The sequence below is a fragment of the Hyla sarda genome, chromosome 7 (assembly GCF_029499605.1).
Source record: "Hyla sarda isolate aHylSar1 chromosome 7, aHylSar1.hap1, whole genome shotgun sequence".
Classification (NCBI taxonomy): domain Eukaryota; kingdom Metazoa; phylum Chordata; class Amphibia; order Anura; family Hylidae; genus Hyla; species Hyla sarda.
Window position 1 is genome coordinate 133,132,653 of NC_079195.1, and position 23,354 is coordinate 133,156,006.

Consider the following 23,354-nt stretch of genomic DNA (forward strand, 5'->3'; position numbering starts at 1 on the left):
ATTGTAGGACCACTGGCCAGGGCTAGTCCTTCCTGTAAGAAATATATTCACACTGTGGTGGACTACACCACCCGCTACCCAGAGGCAGTAGCGCTGTCTAATATAGAGGCAGAGACAGTTGCTGATGCCCTGGTTAGGATTTTTACCAGGGCTGGGTTCCCTAAGGAGATTCTCTCTGACCAGGGAACCTAATTTACCGCTGTGCTCACCCAGCAACTGTGGAAGGTGTGCGGCATTAAACCACTGCTTAGCTCACCTTATCATCCACAGACTAATGGTCTCTGCGAGCGATTTAATGGCACCCTCAAACAGATGTTGAGGACCTTTTCTGACACTTGCAGAGACTGGGAGCGATTTCTGCCTCATCTGTTGTTTTCCTACAGAGAGGTGCCCCAGGAATCTACTGGGTTCTCCCCCTTTGAGTTGCTATATGGGAGAAGGGTCCGCGGACCCCTAGATCTCATTAGAGGCCACTGGGAGGGGGAGACAGAGCAAGAAGGGATCCCAATAGTGCCGTATGTCCTGGAACTCCGGGACCGCATGGAGAAACTGTCTCTGATGGTAAGAGAAAATCTCCCGGTGGCCCAGGGGAAACAGAAGAGGTGGTACGTTCAGGGTGCCCGACAGAGAGTCTTTCAGGTTGGGCAGAAAGTGCTAGTGCTCAAACCTGTGAAGGCGAACAAGATGCAAGCATCTTGGCAGGGGCCGTATAAGGTGTTAGCTCAGGTATGAGATACTACCTACCTTATAGCCAGCTGTTCAGATGAGAGGATCCAGCGATCCTTTCATGTGAACATGCAGAAGGAGTATCAGGAGAGACCGGAGGATATCGCTCCAGTATGTGCCCCTGCTGCAGACGATACAGAGAGTTTACCCTTACCCGATTTGTTAGAGAGGGACTTCCAGAGTGAACTTACCAGCCTTGTACAGCTAGGTGACCGATTGAGCCCCACAGAGAAGGGACAGGCAAGATAGCTTCTGTGGGAGAAGCAGGCGACGTTCTCCCAAGAGCCCGGCTACACTACCCTAGCTGTACATAAGGTAGAGACCCCTGGACAGAACCCTCTGCGACAACCCCCTTACCGTATCCCTGAAGCAGTCAGAGAAGGAATGCGGAAGGAGATGCAGGAGATGACCCAGCTTGGGGTCATCGAACCCTCCGATAGCCCGTGGGCTTCGCCTGTAATCCTAGTGCCTAAGAAGGATGGGACCACCCGGTTCTGTGTGGACTACAGGCGACTCAACTAGCGGACCCCCACTGACGCCTACCCGATGCCCCGGGTAGATTAATTATTAGACCGCATTGCCAGGGGGCGCTATCTGACCACCATAGACCTTCGTAAAGGCTACTGGCAGATTCTCCTGGCCGAGGATGCTATCCCCAAGTCGGCCTTCGTCACCCCATTTGGCTTGTACCAATTCAAGGTCATGCCATTTGGGATGAAGAATGCCTTGGCTACCTTCCAGCGCACGGTGGATAAACTTCTCGATGGATTCCAGGAATTTGCTTGTGCAGACCTGGATGACATTGCGATCTACAGTGGGTCCTGGGAGGAACACCTGGTGCATGTAGGGGTAGTCCTGGACAAAATTCTGGCCGCTGGCCTGACATTGAAGCCAGAAAAGTGCCATTTAGGCATGACTGAAGTGCAATACCTGAGTCACGGAGTGGGGTGTGGGAGCCAGAGACCCAAGCCAGCCAAGATAGAGGCAGTAGCTAACTGGCCTAGACCTAACACTAAGACCCAGGTGTTAACCTTCCTAGGGACAGCAGGGTACTATAGACGCTTTGTCCCCGACTACAGCACTATTGCTAAATCCCTGACTGACCTGACCAAGAAAAGTCTCCCTAAGCAAGTCCTGTGGTCTCCAGCTTGTGAAGCTGCGTTTCAAGCCCTTAAACAAGCTCTTGTGAATGCCCCTGTCCTGGCTGCCCCAGTCCCTAAAAAACGGTTTCTCGTCCACCCAGATGCTTCCATGTTTGAACTGGGGGCTGTGCCGAGCCAGGTCGGGGAAGATGGAGGAGAACACCCTGTTGCATATCTGAGTAGAAAGCTGTTACCCTGAGAAGTGAGTTATGCGGCAGTGGAGAAGGAATGGTTTGCCCTGGTCTGGGCATTGAAAAAGTTAAGCCCTTATTTGTATGGACAGGAATTTTCCCTTGTGACGGACCACAATCCCCTAGTCTGGCTTAACCGGGTTTCAGGAGACAATGGAAGACTGCTGCGGTGGAGTTTGGCCTTACAACCATATAACTTCACCATCAGCTATCGACCCGGTGAGCAGAAAGGGAATGCAGATGGATTGTCTCGGCAAACCGACGTTCTTACCACCTCCTAGTCCGGTCATCCCCAAGTTGACCCGCCAAAAGGATCATGCCGGGTCTGTCGGAGTGTCCCACAAGGGGGGAGCTGTGTGACGGATCCATCTGATGGTTAACCTCTTGGCCCCAATTAGAACGTTGTGGTTAACCGCAGACACCTCTCCATTCCATTCGTACTGGGTGGTCATCGTTCGCCGACCGCAAGGAGGCGGACGTTTTTGGGACCCGAGGAAAAATCAGCAGTGTTCGGTACAAATCCTATGGAACTAAAAACGGACCCTTTATCTAACAATCACCGCTGGAAGCTGCCCCCGGCCTTCTATTTCGTCATTTATATGTTTCAATGTGTTTACTTGTTGTGTTCTGGGATGGCGATTGTCTCTGTCCTGGGAGATAATTGGATTTCTTTGTAAATTCAATATGGTCTGTGAACATAGCTCTATTAGAATAGTTTTTAACAACATCAGAATCATTGTATTCTTAATACTTTTTTCCCATTAATAAAATATCAGTTTTAAAACAATATAACAAAATGCAAATCATTTTAAATGTTACAAAAATTAAGTATCTCAGCATCTCTATAACTGTTGTAATGATTTAATCTTCAATTTTCATATTTTTATTAAATCAAAACAACTATAAACTGTGAAAACAAGAACGTATTATCAAAATGCATAAATGACAGGGACAATAATAGATTACAGTGTAAGTAATTTACACAAAGAAACCTAAATCTGCAAACAGTAATTTGCGTCAATTTTAGTGTAATTATTCAAAAGTTATTTGGTCTTTTTGTTACATTTTTATAAATGGCGTTTTCTATATTATGGAATACTTTAGTCAAGACAACAGGTGTTACTTAAAACTGATAAATAACAATGAGATAATAAAAAAAAATAAACTTACAAAATTAGATAAAATACAATTTGGAAAGCTGCCATTATATCAATTAAATAAACAAGGGTTCAAGGAGGAAATGTGTCTACTTGGGGAGACTGAGAAACCTGTGAAGGGAGTTTTACAGGTATACTGTGGTCCAGAGGATAAAAAAGTATGCAAAGTTGATCTCCCCTTAAAGAAGTAATGCAACATCAAAGGCCTTACTGTCCAAGCCAGCAATCACCCAGGGCTATATTTCCCACTAGGCACTGGAGGTCCAGTTCCTAGTGTGGCAGCCTCCTGGGTATGGCACTATCTGAAATACATAAAACGTAAATGTATTCTGGCCTTCTGACAGAATCATAAGTAAAACTGGCATATTTTTAGAGTAGAAGATGTTTAGCAGCTACTTGCTGCATTGCAGATAGGCGGAGCGGCAGGAGCTTCTCCCGTTACACTAATACACTCCAGCCACCCCTTCAAGCAAACTGGCTGCCAGACCACAGGGGGAGGAAGCTCCACCTCACCCAACCACCCTAAACAGAGCAGCAGCAATGAGAACATAGACCGGAAAGTAGGATCTTTAAGTAGGGTGGGGGAGGGGGCATGTTTGTGGCCATATTTTAGACTTAAAGGGGTATTTAAGGCCAAAACTTTTTTTATATATCAACTGGCTCCGGAAAGTTAAACAGATTTGTAAATTACTTCTATTAAAAAATCTTAATCCTTCCAATAGTTATTAGCGTCTGAAGTTGAGTTGTTGTTTTCTGTCTAACTGCTCTCACGTCCCGGGAGCTGTGCAGTTCCTATTGGGATATTCTCCCATCATGCACAGCTCCCAGGGACGTGACATCATCATTGAGCAGTTAGACAGAAAACTTCAGAAGCTAATAACTATTGGAAGGATTAAGATTTTTTTAATAGAAGTAATTTACAAATCTGTTTAACTCTCCGGAGCCAGTTGATATATATATATATATATATATATATATATATATATATATATATGTATATATATATATATATATATATATATATATATATATAAAAGGGTTTTGCCTGGAATACCCCTTTAACTCCTTGGGGACGGAGCCCATTATAACCCTAAGGACGGGAGCATTTTTTGCAATTCTGACCACTGGCACTTTAAGCATTAATAACTCTGGGATGCTTTTACTTTTCATTTTTATTCCGAGACCGTTTTTTCGTGACATATTCTACTTTATGTTAGTGGTAAATTTTGGTCAATATTTGCATAATTTCTTGGTGATAAATTCAAAAATTTGATGAAAAAGTTAAAAATTTAGCATTTTTCTAACTTTGAAGCTCCCTGCTTGTAAGGAAAACAGACATTCCAAATAAATTATATATTGATTCACAAATACAATATGTCTTCTTTATGTTTGCATTTTAAAGTTGACATGTTTTTACTTTTGGAAAACATCAGAGGGCTTAAAAGTTCAGAAGCAATTTTCCAATTTTTCACAAAATTTTCAAAATCGGAATTTTTCAGGGGCCAGTTCAGTTTTGAAGTGGTTTTGAAGGGCCTTCATATTAGAAATACCCCATAAATTATCCCATTATAAAAACTGCACCCCTCAATAGCAGCAAAGTGAAGGAGAAAATTAAAAATCTTCATTTTTTTACACTCGCTGTCACGATGCCGGCTGGCAGGTAGTGGATCCTCTGTGCCAGAGAGGGATTGGCGTGGACCGTGCTAGTGGACCGGTTCTAAGCCACTACTGGTTTTCACCAGAGCCCGCCGCAAAGCGGGATGGTCTTGCTGCGGCGGTAGTGACCAGGTCGTATCCACTAGCAACGGCTCACCTCTCTGGCTGCTGAAGATAGGCGCGGTACAAGGGAGTAGACAGAAGCAAGGTCGGACGTAGCAGAAGGTCGGGGCAGGCAGCAAGGATCGTAGTCAGGGGCAACGGCGGAAGGTCTGGAAACACAGGCAAGGAACACACAAGGAACGCTTTCACTGGCACTAAGGCAACAAGATCCGGCAAGGGAGTGCAGGGGAAGTGAGGTGATATAGGGAAGTGCACAGGTGAACACACTAATTGGAACCACTGCGCCAATCAGCGGCGCAGTGGCCCTTTAAATCGCAGAGACCCGGCGCGCGCGCGCCCTAGGGAGCGGGGCCGCGCGCGCCGGGACAGAACAGACGGAGAGCGAGTCAGGTAGGGGAGCCGGGGTGCGCATCGCGAGCGGGCGCTACCCGCATCGCGAATCGCATCCCGGCTGGCAGCGGAATCGCAGCGTCCCGGGTCAGAGGACGTGACCGGAGCGCTGCCGCGGGGAGAGTGAAGCGAGCGCTCCGGGGAGGAGCGGGGACCCGGAGCGCTCGGCGTAACAGTACCCCCCCCCCTTGGGTCTCCCCCTCTTCTTAGAGCCTGAGAACCTGAGGAGCAGACTTTTGTCTAGGATGTTGTCCTCAGGTTCCCAGGATCTCTCTTCAGGACCACAACCCTCCCAGTCCACTAAAAAAAAATTTTTCCCTCTGACCTTTTTGGCAGCTAAAATTTCTTTGACCGAGAAGATGTCCGAGGAGCCGGAAACAGGAGTGGGAGGAACAGATTTGGGAGAAAAACGGTTGAGGATGAGTGGTTTGAGAAGAGAGACGTGAAAGGCATTAGGGATACGAAGAGAGGGAGGAAGAAGAAGTTTATAAGAGACAGGATTAATTTGACACAAAATTTTGAAAGGACCAAGATAGCGTGGTCCCAACTTGTAGCTAGGGACACGGAAGCGGACATATTTAGCGGAGAGCCATACCTTGTCTCCAGGGGAAAAAACGGGGGGAGCTCTTCTTTTCTTATCCGCGAACTTCTTCATGCGTGATGAAGCCTGTAAGAGAGAATTTTGGGTCTCTCTCCATATGATGGAAAGGTCACGAGAAATTTCATCCACAGCGGGCAGACCAGAGGGCAAGGGAGTAGGGAGGGGGGGAAGAGGGTGACGGCCGTACACCACGAAAAATGGGGATTTGGAGGAAGACTCAGAGACCCTGAAGTTATACGAGAATTCGGCCCATGGGAGGAGATCTGCCCAGTCATCCTGGCGGGAGGAAACAAAATGTCGCAAATAATCACCCAAGATCTGGTTAATCCTTTCTACTTGTCCATTGGACTGGGGATGATATGCAGAAGAAAAATTTAATTTAATCTTGAGTTGTTTACAGAGAGCCCTCCAGAATTTAGACACGAATTGGACGCCTCTATCCGAGACAATCTGCGTAGGCAACCCGTGAAGACGAAAAATGTGTACAAAAAATTGTTTAGCCAACTGAGGCGCAGAAGGAAGACCAGGAAGAGGGATGAAATGTGCCATTTTGGAGAATCGATCAACGACCACCCAAATAACAGTGTTGCCACGGGAAGGGGGTAAATCAGTAATAAAATCCATACCAATCAGAGACCAAGGCTGTTCGGGGACAGGCAGAGGATGAAGAAAACCAGCGGGCTTCTGGCGAGGAGTCTTATCCCGGGCACAGATCGTGCAGGCTCGCACAAAGTCCACAACATCCGTCTCCAGAGTCGGCCACCAATAGAAGCGGGAGATGAGTTGCACAGATTTCTTGATACCCGCATGACCTGCGAGATGGGAGGAGTGACCCCATTTGAGGATTCCGAGGCGTTGGCGAGGAGAAACAAAGGTCTTTCCTGGAGGAGTCTGCCTGATGGAGGCAGGAGAAGTGGAGATCAGGCAGTCAGGTGGAATGATGTGTTGCGGAGAGAGTTCAACTTCTGAGGCATCCGAGGAACGAGAGAGAGCATCGGCCCTAATGTTCTTATCGGCACGACGAAAGTGAATCTCAAAATTAAATCGGGCAAAGAACAGAGACCACCGGGCCTGGCGAGGATTCAGCCGTTGGGCAGACTGGAGGTAGGAGAGGTTCTTGTGGTCGGTGTAGATAATAACAGGAGAACTTGATCCCTCCAGCAGATGCCTCCATTCCTCAAGTGCTAATTTAATGGCTAGAAGCTCTCGATCCCCGATGGAGTAGTTCCTCTCCGCTGGAGAGAAGGTCCTAGAGAAAAAACCACAAGTGACAGCATGCCCGGAAGAATTTTTTTGTAGAAGAACAGCTCCAGCTCCCACTGAGGAGGCATCAACCTCCAATAGGAAGGGTTTGGAAGGGTCAGGTCTGGAGAGGACGGGAGCCGAAGAAAAGGCAGACTTGAGTCGTTTAAAGGCGTCTTCTGCTTGAGGAGGCCAGGACTTGGGATCAGCATTTTTTTTGGTTAAAGCCACGATAGGAGCCACAATGGTAGAAAAATGTGGAATAAATTGCCTGTAATAATTGGCGAACCCCAAAAAGCGTTGGATAGCACGGAGTCCGGAGGGGCGTGGCCAATCTAAGACGGCAGAGAGTTTGTCTGGATCCATCTGTAGTCCCTGGCCAGAGACCAAATATCCTAGAAAAGGAAGAGATTGGCATTCAAACAGACATTTCTCAATTTTGGCATAGAGTTGGTTGTCACGAAGTCTCTGAAGAACCATACGGACATGCTGGCGGTGTTCTTCTAGATTGGCAGAAAAAATTAGGATATCGTCCAGATATACAACAACACAGGAGTATAACAGATCACGAAAAATTTCATTGACAAAGTCTTGGAAGACGGCAGGGGCATTGCACAGTCCAAAGGGCATGACCAGATACTCAAAGTGTCCATCTCTGGTGTTAAATGCCGTTTTCCACTCGTCCCCCTCTCTGATGCGGATGAGGTTATAGGCGCCTCTTAAGTCCAATTTAGTGAAGATGTGGGCACCTTGGAGGCGATCAAAGAGTTCAGAGATGAGGGGTAAGGGGTAGCGGTTCTTAACCGTGATTTTATTAAGACCGCGGTAGTCAATGCACGGACGTAGGGAGCCATCTTTTTTGGACACAAAGAAAAATCCGGCTCCGGCAGGAGAGGAGGATTTACGGATAAAGCCCTTTTTTAGATTCTCCTGGACGTATTCGGACATGGCAAGAGTCTCTGGGGCAGAGAGAGGATAAATTCTGCCCCGGGGTGGAGTAGTGCCCGGGAGGAGGTCGATAGGGCAATCATAAGGCCTGTGAGGAGGTAGAGTCTCAGCTTGTTTTTTGCAGAAAACATCCGCGAAGTCCATATAGGCCTTAGGGAGACCGGTTACTGGAGGAACCACAGAGTTACGGCAAGGGTTACTGGGAACCGGTTTTAGACAGTTCTTGGAACAAGAGGACCCCCAACACTTGATCTCCCCAGTGGACCAATCCAGGGTAGGGGAATGAAGTTGAAGCCAGGGAAGTCCAAGGAGAATTTCCGAGGTGCAATTGGGGAGGACCAAAAGTTCAATCCTCTCATGATGAGATCCGATGCTCATAAGAAGGGGCTCCGTGCGGAAACGTATGGTACAGTCCAATCTTTCATTATTTACACAATTGATGTAGAGGGGTCTGGCGAGACTGGTCACCGGGATGTTGAACTTGTTGACGAGAGAGGCCAAAATAAAATTTCCTGCAGATCCAGAGTCCAAGAAGGCCACTGTAGAGAAGGAGAAGGCAGAGGCAGACATCCGCACAGGCACAGTAAGACGTGGAGAAGCAGAGTAGACATCAAGGACTGTCTCACCTTTGTGCGGAGTCAGCGTACGTCTTTCCAGGCGGGGAGGACGGATAGGACAATCTCTCAGGAAGTGTTCGGTACTAGCACAGTACAGGCAGAGGTTCTCCATACGGCGTCGTGTCCTCTCTTGAGGTGTCAAGCGAGACCGGTCGACCTGCATAGCCTCCACGGCGGGAGGCACAGGAACAGATTGCAGGGGACCAGAGGAGAGAGGAGCCGAGGAGAAGAAACGCCTCGTGCGAACAGAGTCCATATCTTGGCGGAGTTCCTGACGCCTTTCGGAAAAACGCATGTCAATGCGAGTGGCTAGGTGAATAAGTTCATGTAGATTAGCAGGAATTTCTCGTGCGGCCAGAACATCTTTAATGTTGCTGGATAGGCCTTTTTTGAAGGTCGCGCAGAGGGCCTCATTATTCCAGGACAATTCTGAAGCAAGAGTACGGAATTGTACGGCATACTCGCCAACGGAAGAATTACCCTGGACCAGGTTCAACAGGGCAGTCTCAGCAGAAGAGGCTCGGGCAGGTTCCTCAAAGACACTTCGGATTTCCGAGAAGAAGGAGTGTACAGAGGCAGTGACGGGGTCATTGCGGTCCCAGAGCGGTGTGGCCCATGACAGGGCTTTTCCGGACAGAAGGCTGACTACGAAAGCCACCTTAGACCTTTCAGTGGGAAACAGGTCCGACATCATCTCCAGATGCAGGGAACATTGGGAAAGAAAGCCACGGCAAAACTTAGAGTCCCCATCAAATTTATCCGGCAAGGATAAGCGTATCCCAGGAGCGGCCACTCGCTGCGGAGGAGGTGCAGGAGCTGGCGGAGGAGATGACTGCTGAAGCTGTGGTAGTAACTGTTGTAGCATAACGGTCAGTTGAGACAGCTGTTGGCCTTGTTGCGCTATCTGTTGTGACTGCTGGGCGACCACCGTGGTGAGGTCAGCGACAACTGGCAGAGGAACTTCAGCGGGATCCATGGCCGGATCTACTGTCACGATGCCGGCTGGCAGGTAGTGGATCCTCTGTGCCAGAGAGGGATTGGCGTGGACCGTGCTAGTGGACCGGTTCTAAGCCACTACTGGTTTTCACCAGAGCCCGCCGCAAAGCGGGATGGTCTTGCTGCGGCGGTAGTGACCAGGTCGTATCCACTAGCAACGGCTCACCTCTCTGGCTGCTGAAGATAGGCGCGGTACAAGGGAGTAGACAGAAGCAAGGTCGGACGTAGCAGAAGGTCGGGGCAGGCAGCAAGGATCGTAGTCAGGGGCAACGGCGGAAGGTCTGGAAACACAGGCAAGGAACACACAAGGAACGCTTTCACTGGCACTAAGGCAACAAGATCCGGCAAGGGAGTGCAGGGGAAGTGAGGTGATATAGGGAAGTGCACAGGTGAACACACTAATTGGAACCACTGCGCCAATCAGCGGCGCAGTGGCCCTTTAAATCGCAGAGACCCGGCGCGCGCGCGCCCTAGGGAGCGGGGCCGCGCGCGCCGGGACAGAACAGACGGAGAGCGAGTCAGGTAGGGGAGCCGGGGTGCGCATCGCGAGCGGGCGCTACCCGCATCGCGAATCGCATCCCGGCTGGCAGCGGAATCGCAGCGCCCCGGGTCAGAGGACGTGACCGGAGCGCTGCCGCGGGGAGAGTGAAGCGAGCGCTCCGGGGAGGAGCGGGGACCCGGAGCGCTCGGCGTAACACTCGCATGTTCTTGTAGACCCAGTTTTTGAAATTTTAAGGGGTAATAGGAGAAAAATCCCCCCAAAATGTGTAACCCAATTTCTCTCGAGTAAGGAAATACCTTATATGTGTATGTCAAGTGTTCGGCAGGCGCAGTAGAGGGCTCAGAAGGGAAGAAGCAACAATGGGATTTTGGAGAGTGAATTTTGCTGAAATGGTTTTTGGGGGCATGTCACATTTAGGAAGCCCTTATGGTGCCAGAACAGCAAAAATAAAAATAAAAATAGGGTCTGGATACACAGGCTAGGGATACACAAAAAACGCTTTCTCAGGGCACTAGGGCAACAAGATCTGGCGAGGAAAGGAAGGGGAAGTGGGTTTATGTAATGTTTGGAGGTAATTACACTGATAGGGCCAGGCACCAATTAGTGGTGCACTGGCCCTTTAAATTTCATAGAGCCTGCGCGCGTGCGCCCTAGAGAGCTGGGCCGCACGCGCCAGGACGGAGCCGAAGGAGGACGGGGCAGGTGAGAGGATCGGGATGCGACCCGCGGGCGGGCACATCCCGCCACACGGATCGCATCCCCGCTGGGGACACCGTAGCAGCGCTTCCGGACAGCAAGACTGCCCGGGGCGCTGCAGGCAGAAGAACGCCGCGAGCGCACCAGGGAGGGACAGGGACCCGGAGCGCTCGGCGTTACAGTACCCCCTCCCCCCCTTAGGTCTCCCTCTCCTTTTGGAGCCCAGGAATCTGCGGACGAGGTCTTTATCAAGAATGTTAACCTTCCCTGCACCTCTCTTCAGGACCACAATTCTCCCATTCAATTAAAAAAAATCTTTTACCTCGGACGACCTTGGAGGCGAGGATCTCCTTGAAAGAGAAGACATCAGAGGAGCCAGAAACCGGAGCAGGAACAGTGACCTTAGGAGAATAACGGTTAAGTACGAAAGGTTTGAGAAGAGAAACATGGAAAGAATTGGGAATACGAAGAGAAGGGGGAAGATGAAGTTGGTAGGAGACAGGATTGATTTTTTATTTTATTTTAAAAGGTCCAAGAAACCGAGGACCTAGCTTGTAGCTAGGCACCCGGAAACTAATGTACCTAGCTGAAAGCCACACTTTGTCACCCGGGGAAAAAACAGGAGGAGGTCTTCTCTTTTTATCGGCATGTTTCTTCATGCGAGATGAGGCCAGCAAAAGAGAATTACGAGTCTCACTCCAGATGGAGAAAAAATCTTGAGTCAAGTTATCCACAGCTGGTACTCCAGAGGAAGAGGTAATAGGGAGGGGGGGAATCGGGTGACGACCGTACACCACAAAATATGGGGACTTGGAAGAAGACTCAGAATCTTTAAAATTGTATGAAAATTCGGCCCAGGGCAAAAGATCCACCCAGTCATCTTGAAGGGCGGAGACAAAATGACACAAGTAGTCACAGAGAATTTGATTAACTCTTACCACTTGACCATTGGATTGAGGGTAGTAAGCAGAAGAGAAATCTAATTAGATTTTTAATTGACCACATAGGGCTCTCCAGAATTTGGAAACAAATTGCACGCCTGTGCGTGGGAAGCCCATGGAGGTGAAAAATATGAAGGAAAATTTGTTTAGCCAATTGAGGCGCAGTGGGCAGTCCTGGCAGAGGGACAAAATGAGCCATTTGAGAAAAATGATCAACGACCACCCAAATGACTGCGTTGCCGTGAGAAAATGGAGGGTCAGTAATGAAGTCCATGGCTACATGGGACCATGGCTGTTCAGGCACAGGCAGAGGAAGAAGAAGATCTGCAGGTTTCTGGCGTGGGGTTTTGTCACGGGCACAAACAATACAAGCCCGAACTAAATCAGTCACGCCCTTCTCCAGGGAAGACCACCAATAGTGTCAGGAAATGAACTGCACAGACTTCTTGACACCAGCATGTCCGGCCAAATGAGATGAGTAACCCCATTTAAGGATTTTGAGCTGAAGGCGTGGAGGTACGAAGGTTTTTCCAGGAGGGATTTGCACAAGGGTGATAGAAGCAGAGGAGATAAGGCACTCAGCAGGAATAATGTGTAGAGGAAGAGATTCAGATTCGGAGACATCGGTGGAACGTGATAGAGCATCAGCCCTGACATTTTTGTCAGCAGGACGAAAATTTATTTTAAAATTGAAGCGAGCAAAAAACAATGACCATCTAGCTTGGCGTGGATTCAATCGCTGTGCAGATTGAAGATAGGACAAGTTTTTATGGTCCGTATAGATGATGATGGGGTGAACGGATCCTTCCAAGAGATGTCTCCACTCGTCAAGTGCCAACTTGATGGCCAAGAGTTCTTGGTTGCCAATCGAGTAATTTTTCTCTGCAGGAGAAAAAGTTTTAGAGAAAAAAACACAGGTGAGGGTCTTTCCAGATGTTTTTTTTTTATTAAGATAGCACCAGCTCCAACAGATGAGGCATCAACTTCGAGGATAAAGGGCTTCAACGGATCAGGCCTGAACAGTACAGGAGCAGAGGCAAAGGTGGTCTTGAGGTGGTTAACCCCTTAAGGACCGGGGTTTTTTCCGTTTTTGCATTTTCGTTTTTTGCTCCTTGCCTTTAAAAAATCATAACTCTTTCAATTTTGCACCTAAAAATCCATATGATGGCTTATTTTTTGCACCACCAATTCTACTTTGTAATGACGTCAGTCATTGTGCCCAAAAATCTACGGTGAAACGGCAAAAAAAATCATTGTGAGACAAAATTCTTGCTTCCGTTTCTACGTAGTACATTTTTCGGTAAAAATGACACCTTACCTTTATTCTGTAGGTCCATATGATTAAAATGATACCCTACTTATACAGGTTTGAATTTGTCGCACTTCTGGAAAAAATCATAACTTCATGCAGAAAAATTTATACGTTTAAAATTGTCATCTTCTGACCCCTATAACTTTTTTATTTTTCCGTGTATGGGGCGGTATGAGGGCTCATTTTTTGCGCCGTGATCTGAAGTTTTTAACGGTATCATTTTTGCATTGATAGGACTTATTGATCGCTTTTTATTCATTTTTTCATGATATAAAAAGTGACCAAAAATGCACTATTTTGGACTTTGGAATTTTTTTGCGCGCACGCCATTGACCGTGCGGTTTAATTAACGATATATTTTTATAATTCGGACATTTCCACACGCGGCGATACCATTTATGTTTATTTTTATTTTTATTTACAGTGTTTTTTCTTTTATGGGAAAAGGGGGGTGATTCAAACTTTTAATAGGGAAGGGGTTAAATGATGTTTATTCACTTTTTTTTTGCACTTTTTTTTTGCAGTGTTATAGGTCCCATAGGGACCTATAACACTGCACACACTGATCTTTTACATTGATCACTGGTTTCTCATAAGAAACCAGTGATCGATGATTCTGCCGCATGACTGCTCATGCCTGGATCTCAGGCACTGAGCAGTCATTCGGCGATCGGACAGCGAGGAGGCAGGTAGGGGCCCTCCCGCTGTCCTGTCAGCTGTTCGGGATGCCGCGATTTCACCGCGGCTATCCCGAACAGCCCACTGAGCTAGCCGGCATGCTTTCGGTTTCACTTTAGACGCGGCGTTCAACTTTGAACGCCGCGTCTAAAGGGTTAAAAGCGCGCGGCACAGCGATCAATGCCGCGCGCTATTAGCCACGGGTCCCGGCCGTTGTTAGAGGCCGGGCCCGAACCGCTATGATGCGGGGCCACGCCGTGGCCCCGCGTTATAGATCGGGAGTGGACACATGACGTTCCAGTACGTCATGTGTCCTTAAGGGGTTAAAGGCTTCCTCCGCCTGCGACGGCCAGGATTTCATATTAGCATTTTTCTTGGTTAATGCTACAATAGGAGCAACGATAGAGGAGAAGTGGGGAATAAATTGAAGGTAATAATTAGCAAATCCGAGAAAGCGCTGGATAGCTCGCAGACCAGTGTGGCGTGGCCAATCTAAAACCGCAGATAGCTTGTCAGTGTCCATTTGAAGGCCCTGACCGGACACTATGTATCCCAGTAAGGGTAGACTGCTACGCTCAAAGAGGCATTTTTCAATTTTGGCATAAAGATGGTTTTTGCGTAGACGCTGGAGCACTTGACGGACATGGAGGCGGTGTTCCTCTAGGTTGGAGGAAAATATGAGGATATCATCAAGATAGACTACCACACAGGAATACAGCATGTCCCGAAAAATCTCGTTGACAAAGTCCTGAAAGACTGCAGGGGCGTTGCAAAGTCCAAAGGGCATGACAAGATACTCAAAGTGACCATCTCTAGTATTGAATGCGGTTTTCCATTCGTCACCTTCTCTAATACGGATGAGATTATAGGCACCCCTAAGATCGAGTTTGGTAAAAATCTTTGCTCCCTGCAGGCGATCAAATAGTTCTGAGATGAGAGGCAGAGGATAACTTTTTTTACTGTAATTTTATTAAGACAGCGGTAATCAATGCAAGGCCGTAGGGATCCATCCTTTTTGGCGACGAAAAAGAAGCCTCCTCCTGCAGGAGATGAAGATTTTCTGATAAAACCCTTTTCAAGGTTTTCTCGTATATATTCAGACATGGCCTGCGTTTCTGGAGTGGAAAGAGGAAAAATTCTGCCACGGGGTGGAGTAGTACCAGGGAGCAAGTCAATAGGGCAGTCAAAGGGTCCGTGTGGTGGTAAGACTTCTGCTTACTTTTTACTGAACACATCGGAGAATTCCTGGTAGGCCTTAGGTAAGCCTGGCAGAGGTGTAGTGGCAGAAACTTGACAGATGGGTAGAGACTTTAGGCATTGCTTGTGACAAGAAGGACCCCAACTTTTAATGTCCCCAGAGGACCAATCTAGGGTAGGTGTGTGGCGCTGTAGTCATGGCAGGCCAAGTAAGACTTCCGAGGTACAGTTAGGAAGTACAAAAAATTCTATGTCCTCGTGATGGAGGACACCAATACCCATGCGCAAGGGTTGAGTGTGATAGCGTATGGTACAGTCCAGATGTTGACCATTGACAGAGGAAATGTAGAATGGTTTGAGGAGACGGATCACCGGAATGTTGAATTTATTTATCAATGAGGGTTCAATGAAATTTTCCGTAGAACCAGAGTCCAGAAAGGCCTCAGCAGAGAAAGAAGACTTAGTGGTCAAGGAAATCCGTACTGATATAATCAGACGTGGAGAGGAGGAATTCACACCTAGTAACGCCTCTCACACGTTGACTAGGTGCGTGCATTTCCCTGACGCGGAGGACGAAGAGGACAGTCCTTTAAGAAATGTTCGGAGCTCGCACAGTACAGGCACAAGTTCTCATTCCTACGGCGAGTCCTCTCTTGTTGGGTCAGGTGTGACCGATCCACTTGCATGGCCTCCTCGGCGGAAGGCACAGAAACAGGTTGCAATAAATGCTGAAAGAGAGGAGCCAGGCGCGGATTACGCCCTGGGCGAACAAGATCTTTTTCCTGGCGAAGCTCCTGGCGTCTTTCAATGTAGCGCATATCAATGCGGGTAGTCAAATGGATGAGTTCAGTCAGGGAGGAGGGTATCTCTCGTGCGGCCAGACAATCCTTGATGTGGCTGGATAAACCTTTCTTAAAGGTTGTGCAGAGAGCCTCATTATTCCAGGCCAACTAGAGGCCAGTGTGCGGAACTGAACGGCATATTCGCCCACTGTAGAGTCTCCTTGGACAAGGTTAAGCAAGGCTGTTTCAGCGGAAGATGCACGGGCAGGTTCCTCAAAGACACTGCGTACTTCGGTGAAGAAGGACTCAATGGTAGCAGTGGCAGGATCGCTGCGATCCCAAAGTGGTGTGGCCCAGGACAAGGCCTTCCCTGATAATGGACTGAGCACGAATGCCACCTTTGACCGTTCTGTGGGAAACTGGTCCAACATGATCTTCAGGTGCAGTGAACACTGGGTCAGGAACCCACGGCACAGCTTAGAATCCCCATCAAACTTGTTAGGTTTAGACAGGCGGACTCTGGACGTTGAAGCTGCAGCTCGCTGTGGAGGAGATGCTGGAGCTGGCGATGGAGATGTTTGCTGCTGTGGAGGCAGAAGCTGCTGAAGCATGGCAGTCAACTGGGACAGCTGTTGTCCTTGTGTGCCGATCTGCTAGGATTGCTGGGCGACCACGAAGGTGAGGTCAGCGAGACTAGGCAGCGGCACCTCAGCGGGATCCATGGCCAGATCTACTATCAGGTCCAGACTGCTATGCGGGGAGGACACATGAGTGGATCCTCTGTGTCAGTGAGGCGATGGCGTGGGCCATACCATGGGAACGGAATTTAAGAGGTTACTGATTTTCACCAGAGCCCGCCGCAAAGCGGGATGGACTTGCTGCTGCAGGTAACCCCCAGGTCGTTCCACCCGATAGCGACTCAACCTCACTGACAGCTGAGACAGGCACGGTATACAAGGACAAGGCAAGGCGAGGTCAGACGTAGCAGAAGGTCAAGGCAGGCGGCAAGGTTCGTAGTCAGGGCAAACAGCAAGGGTCTGGATACACAGGCTAGGGATACACACAAAACGCTTTCTCAGGGCACTAGGGCAACAAGATCCGGCGAGGACAGGAAGGGGAAGTGGGTTTATGTAGTGTTTGGAGGTAATTACACTGATTGGGCCAGGCACCAATTAGTGGTGCACTGGCCCTTTAAATTTCATAGAGTCGGCACACGCACTAGAGAGCGGGGCTCGCGCCAGGACGGAGCGGAAGGAGGACGGGGCAGGTGAGAGGATCGAGATGCGAACCGCGGGCGGGCACGTCCCGCCACACGGATCACTTCCCCACCGGGGACACCAGAGCAGCGCTTCCGGACAGCAGGACTGCCCGGGGCACTGCAGGCAGAACGCCGCAAGCGCTCTGGGGAGGGACAGGGACCCAGTGTTCTCTGGTGCCATGTCTGTCTGTGTCAGAAACTGTCTGGAGCAGGAGAGGTGTGTGATAAGGATTTGCTCATGCTCTGGACAGTTCCTGATACCCTTTAACCCTTTGCTGGCTGGACAAACTGACTTACTACAGAGACATCCTACATAGTCAGTTGGCCGATGCCTATCGGCGCCATCGTACATCCTCTTGCAGGTCTGAACTAATCAGCAGCAGGCCTGGAGCAGGACCTGAACCATGAGGTGGTGGCATACCTTGACATGTCCATGCCAACATACCTTGAAGATCCACTGGACTTCTGGGCAATCAAACTTGATTTGTGTCCGCAACTAGCAGGGTATGCCCTGGAAAAACTGTCCTGCCCAGTCAGTAGTGTGCCATCAGAGTGGTTGCTTAGTGCGGTTGGGACCATAGTTTCCCCAAGCATATCTTGTCTGTCCACGAAAAATGTGGAGAGACTGACCTTTGTGAAGATGAATCAGGCATGGATCAGCCAGGATCTCCACCCACCAATGCCACATGATGCATCAGAGTATATTGACCATGGTGCCACACCAACACTTCACAAATATAGATAGTGCAAAACAGATTTTATGCGCTGCTCCCCAGTTACAAACATTGCTCCGCATCAGACCTAATTTCACGCACCTTCGTCACTGGGTACTGGTATTGCCACCCCAACACTGTGTCACCGGGTCAGTTTCAGGACTCTTGATGCTGCTGCCACTTCCAGGCTGTCTTATTCTGTCAATATATGTTCTCCTCATGCTGCCACCACCTCCAGGCTGTGTAATTCAGCCACCATATGTTCTCCTCATTCTGCCGCAAACTCCAGGTTGTGTCTTTCAGCTATATGTTCTCATGCTGCCAACACCTCTGCGCAGTGTCATTCAGCCACTATATGGTCTCCTCATGCTGCCACCAACTCCAGGCTGTGTTATTCAGCCACTATGTCGTCGCCTCTTGCTTCTGCCAACTCCAGGCCTTGTCATTCAGCCACTATATGATCTCCTCATGCTTCCGCCAACTCCACGCTGTGTCATTCAGCCACTATATGGTCTCCTCATACTGCCGCCACCTCCACGCTGTGTCATTTAGCCACTATTTGTTCTCCTCATGCTGCCGCCACCTCAATGCTGTGTCATTCAGCCACTGTATGGTCTCCTCTTGCTGCCAATAACTCCAGGCTGTGTCATTCAGCCACTTTATGGTCTCCTCATGCTGCTGGGACAGTACCTAAATATTTTTATGGTAGCACTAGCTACCATAAATTTTCAATTCAAATTTGAAAATTACTCTGTTTATCTTAGGGATTGTGAGGCCCTATGGTCTCCTCATGCTGCCAACGGGTTGTGTCATTCAGCAACTATTTGGTCTCCTCTTGTTGCCACCGATTCCAGGCTGTGTCATTCTGCCAGATTATAGTCTCCTCATGCTGTTGCCACCTCTAGGCTCTGTCATTATGCCGCCATGGGACATGTGACTCCTTGTTGGATTTGGTCTTTTGTAACCACACATTTTATTATTAAATATTAAATTTAAAATTACATTTCAATTTAAAAAATTCGATAGAGAGATAACAATGAATCATAACTGATTAAATTAAACATTCGGGGGGGGGGGGGGCTGAGAGGCAGGGGCTGGAACAGGTGGTATCATGCCTGGCGGAGAACCACTAGCTCAATTTTTAGATACAAGTACTAGCTTTTTCATTGCAGCCACTTCTAACTTAATGCACTCACTTATCCAATGGCACAGAAGCTGAATGTGCTCCTGTCCAAGTTACTGGTACTGCAGTCCCTCCCTTTTCAAGTGGACAATCAGTGTATGGGGTGAGCTGAGAGGCAGGGGCTGGAACAGATGGTAGCTTGCCTTGCGGCGGACTGTCAGCTCGATGCTCATCAGAATGGGTAATCAAAAATTGTAAATAAATTCAAATAAATTAAATAAAAGTTCCATTAAAAATCTGCTCTACGGTAGTGATCCTAATGGCGATGCCTGTAATCTGCATGTCATACTGAATAACAGTATTATTTCACTAACACAGCATACTCCCTATGTGTGTTAGGACAAGGCAAATTGTTCTTCACCCCTATTGAGCCTTTCTGTAGGCCAGAAATACCGTATATACTCGAGTATAAGCCGAGTTTTTCAGCACGATTTTTCGTGCTGAAAACACCCCCCTCGGCTTATACTCGAGTGAACTCCCCCACCCGCAGTGGTCTTCAACCTGCGGACCTCCAGAGGTTTCAAAACTACAACTCCCAGCAAGCCCGGCCAGCCATCGGCTGTCCGGGCTTGCTGGGAGTTGTAGTTTTGAAACCTCCGGAGGTCCGCAGGTTGAAGACCACTGCGGCCTTCGACATCATCCAGCCCCCTCTCACCCCCTTTAGTTCTGTACAGTACTCACCTCCGCTCGGCGCTGGTCCGGTCCTGCAGGGCTGTCCGGAGAGGAGGTCGTCCGGTGGGATAGTGGTTCCGGGCTGCTATCTTCACCGGGGAGGCCTCTTCTAAGCGCTTCGGGCCGGCCTCAGAATAGTCACGTTGCCTTGACAACGACGCAGAGGTGCGTTCATTGCCAACGTACTTCTGCGTCGTTGTCAAGGCAACGCCTCTATTCCGGGCCGGAAGCGCGGAGAAGAGGCGCCCCCGGTGAAGATAGCAGCCCGGAACCACTATCCCACCGGACCACCTCCTCACCGGACAGCCCTGCAGGACCGGACCAGCGCCGAGCGGAGGTGAGTACTGTACAGAACTAAAGGGGGTGAGAGGGGGCTGGATGATGTCGAAGGCCGCAGTGGTCTTCAACCTGCGGACCTCCGGAGGTTTCAAAACTACAACTCCCAGCAAGCCCAGACAGCCGATGGCTGCCCGGGCTTGCTGGGAGTTGTAGTTTTGAAACCTCTGGAGGTCCGCAGGTTGAAGACCACTGAGGGCGAATGATGACAAGGGGGGATGTGTGGGATGATAAGGGGATGATGAAGGGGGGATGTGCGGGATGATAAGGGGATGATGAAGGGGGGATGTGTGGGATGATAAGGGGATGATGAAGGGGGGATGTGTGGAATGATAAGGGGATGATGAAGGGGGGATGTGTGGGATGATAAGGGGATGATGAAGGGGGGATGTGTGGGATGATAAGGGGATGATGAAGGGGGGATGTGTGGGATGATAAGGGGATGATGAAGGGGGGATGTGTGGGATGATGAAGGGGATGATGAAGGGGGGATGTGTGGGATGATAAGGGGATGATGAAGGGGGGATGTGTGGGATGATGACAAGGGGATGATGATGAGGATGTTAATGACGGGTCTGGATGATGACAGGGGGGGATGATGTATTTCCCACCCTAGGCTTATACTCGAGTCAATAACTTTTCCTGGGATTTTGGGTTGAAATTAGGGGTCTCGGCTTATACTCGGGTCGGCTTATACTCGAGTATATACGGTAGCCATTTTTAATAGTGATTTTCCGTGAATAAATTTGAACCAAACCTAATTTTTTCGGAAAATTTGTTGAATTGGCAGAATCTATTTTTTCTAAAATTTGCTCATCTCAAATTGCCTTGCCAGGGTTTTGCTGAGTCACCTTAAATATATGAAGTTACACTACCCTCTCAGCCTGTTGGGACCAGTACTTCTGGGACTTATGTTCTTTCCTACCTCAGACTAGGGTTGACCCAGTTTACCTGAAGCACTATTTACTTTCCTTGTTGATGTTTTTTGGGCCCAAGCCAGTTATTGCACAAAGTATTTACCACTGTGTATGTGTACATTTAGTGGGACAGTTACTAAGCTGGGCTAATGGCATATGTCCTTAAAAGTCACAGATTCTTAGCCAGATTCTGTGACTTTTGAAGACATACCGTATATACTCGAGTATAAGCCGACCCGAATATAAGCCGAGGCCCCTAATTTCCCCCCAAAAACCCAGGAAAAGTTATTGACTTCAGCATAAGCCTAGGGTAGAAAATACATCATCCCCCCTGTCATCATCCAGACCCCCGTCATTAACACCCTCATCATCATCACCTGTCATCATCCCCCCCTTCATCATTACCCTGTCATCATCCCCCCTTCATCATTACCCTGTCATCATCCCCCCTTCATCATTACCCTGTCATTATCCCCCTTCATCATTACCCTGTCATCATCCCCCCTTCATCATTACCCTGTCATCATCCCCCCTTCAACATCCCCCCTTCATCATCCCCCTGCCATCATCCCTCCCTTCATCATTACCCTGTCATCATCCCCCCTTCATCATCCCCCCCTTCATCATTACCCTGTCATCATCCCCCCTTCATCATTCCCCCTTCATCATTACCCTGTCATCATCCTACACCACCCCTTCATCATCACCGCTTGTCAATGTCTGATTTGGTCTTCAACCTGCGGACCTCCAGATGTTCCAAAACTACAACTCCCAGCATGCCCGGACAGCCATCGGCTGTCCGGGCATGCTGGAAGTTGTAGTTTTGAAACATCTGGAGGTCCGCAGGTTGAAGACCACTGCCCTGGCCTTCGTCATCATCCAGCCCCCCCTCCCCCCTTTAGTTTTGTACTCGGGTGAGCTGGTCCGGGCCATCTGTGCTGCAGGACCATCCGGTGGGGAGGGATGGTCGTTCCGGGCTGTCCATCTTCACCGGGTGGGCCTCTTCTCTGCGCTTCGCGCCCGGCCCCAAAATAATGACGTTGCCTTGACAACAAAGAAAAGGAACACAACGTCCCTGTGAGCCATCGTCAAGCAACATCATTATTCCGGGGCAAGAGGCCAACCCGGTGAAGATGGACAGCCCGGAACGACCATCCCTCCCCACCGGCTGGATGATGACGAAGGCCCGGGCAGTGGTCTTCAACCTGCGGACCTCCAGATGTTTCAAAACTACAACTCCCAGCATGCCCGGACAGCCGATGGCTGTTCGGGCTTGCTGGGAGTTGTAGTTTTGAAACATCTGGAGGTCTGCAGGTTGAAGACCACTGAGGGCAGAGAGTTCACTCGAGTATAAGCCGAGGGGGGTGTTTTCAGCACGAAAAATCGTGCTGAAAAACTCGGCTTATACTCGAGTACATAGTTACATAGTTACATAGTTAGTACGGTCGAAAAGAGACATATGTCCATCAAGTTCAAACAGGGTATTGAAGGGTAGGGGTGTGGCGCGATATTGGGGAAGGGATGGGATTTTATATTTCTTCATAAGCATTAATGTTATTTTGTTCCAGGAATGTATCTAATCCTGTTTTAAAGCTGTTAATTTTTCCTGCTGTGACCAGTTCCTGAGGTAGACTGTTCCATAAGTTCACAGTTCTCATGGTAAAGGCGTGTCACCCCTTGAGACTAAACTTTTTCTTCTCCAGACGGAGGGAGTGCCCCCTCGTCCTTTGGGGGGGTTTAACCTGGAACAGTTTTTCTCCATGTTTTTTGTATGGGCCATTAAGGGGAAGGGGTATGCAGGGGGTATGTCTTTCTCATATGCAAGTTTAGAGTTGATTTGCATTAGGGATGACCGAGTATGAGTACCAATATTTTTTTTAAGCACTTTAAGCACTACAATTACCAATACTTTTTTCTATGTCATGTGGCAGGGATTTCTGAGCTTTTACCAAATAAAGCTTTACTTAAAGAATTGTAATCATATGAAGGAACATAAAATGTCAAAGGTGATTTTTGTAAATGATTTATGTATTTTTCTTATCACATTTCAGTATTCCAATTCAATGTGTGATTTGAACTCGACATCATATTGCACCTGTTATAGATTGATTTCCATGTCAAACATCTTTAGAGAAAGATAAAGCATAAACTTCAACTACTTTAGATTTTTATTATTTTGGCAGTAATGGGATAACTACTATAAAGTATTTACACTTTTTTCCTAGGGGTTCTTTTATACTGTGAAGTACTGTATTAAAAAATGTGTGTCAAAAGCGTGCAGCTAAAAGTTGATTTAATACATGCTACAATTATTTACGAAACATAATTCAACATAATCTTTATAAAACCAAAAGGGAAGAAAAAAATAAAAAAGGAAT